Source organism: Phodopus roborovskii, unplaced genomic scaffold (genome assembly GCF_943737965.1).
Source record: "Phodopus roborovskii unplaced genomic scaffold, PHOROB, whole genome shotgun sequence".
Taxonomy (NCBI): Eukaryota; Metazoa; Chordata; class Mammalia; order Rodentia; family Cricetidae; genus Phodopus; species Phodopus roborovskii.
In genome coordinates, this window is record NW_026126575.1 from 4,991,530 (window position 1) to 4,992,988 (window position 1,459).

A 1,459-nucleotide genomic window follows, 5' to 3' on the forward strand; every position below is an offset into this window, starting at 1 on the left:
AGCAAGTTGAGTGTTACCACTTCCTTTGCTTGTTAGCTGGGAAGATTCATGAGGTGAACCTCAATCATACTGAACTCTGGCCCACAGTGAGCACTGGATACAAAGACCCTCAGCAGGCTCCAGGCCCATGTGAAGTCACCTTAGAAACCCACTTAGTTGTACTCAACTTCTTTCTAGATTGTTCATCTGCTCTTCTTGGCCAGTATAGTAGCAGAGCCCTCCTCAACCATTCCTGAGCCAACCTAAACTCTCCTTGGTACTGACGGCCAAGTGAGTCATGAGTTTCCAACCTGTGCTTTGTCAAGTAACACAAAGTCCTCCTGGCAGAGCTGGGGTAAGTGGGAAGTCCCAGGTTCCCCACCTCAGCCTGTTTCTGGTGGGAAGTGGGGACCGGACTGCAACGGGTCCTTAGTATGTTAGAAGGGGACAGAGAAAAAAGCTTCTAAGAGGAAGGCCAGCTTCACATGACTGCCAGAAACCCTCAGTTTCTGTGGGAAAGGGGACGATAGAACTAGACAGGGAGCTGGGCTGTTGTGTAAAACAGCTCCTTTAGTGCTCACTTTGCAATACAAGGACCTGAGCTCAATCCTCAGAACCCACAAACATGTTGATCGTGGTTATATGCATTTGTAATCCCAGGGCTGGGGAGGGGATGATCATCAGCCAGTCTAGCCTAACTGGAGAGCTTCAGGATGAGAAACTCCACCTAAAAGGTGGATGGCTTTCCTAAGACAAATACCCAAGGTTGTCCTCTGGCCTCCATGTGCATATGCAAACACTACATACACACAAAATGGGGACTGTATTTCTTATGATTTATTAAACCTTGCTTGATGGTACAGAAAGCAAAGCTAGCCACAAGCCACAGAGCCAAGCAATGGTGATAACAAACCTTTAATCCCAGCAGCTGTACTACCAAGCCATGGAGCTAGGCAGTGATAGCACACATCTTTAATCCCATCACTCGGGAGACAGATGAAGACAGATCTCTGTTTAAGGCCACACTGAACTACATGAAATTGATACATTCCTAAAGAGAAACAGTCCACACAAAGGTGATCTCAGCATTTGAGATCACACACTTTGTTGTTGTTAGAAGCTTTATTAGAAAGGGAAGGGGGAGGGAAGGAAAGAGAAAAGAAGTAAAGAGACACAGAGACAAAGAAAAGTCAGAAGAGGAGAGGGAGACGGGAAATGTCCTGTCTGCCCCTTGGGAACAGCAGGAAAAGAGACGATATCACACACGTAATCCCAGGATTTGAGAGGTATAAAAGGAAGAAACAAAGTCATTCTCAGAGTTTTATTCTCCAGCCACGCTGAGGAAAGGATAGCCTGAAGTAGAGGTAAGAGGTAGTGGCAGGCTGCTTTGCTTATCTGACCCTCAGCCAAGCTTTAATAAATCATAAATAATATATCACTACAGGGGATGGAGGGACGTTTTAAGAACACACACACCCAA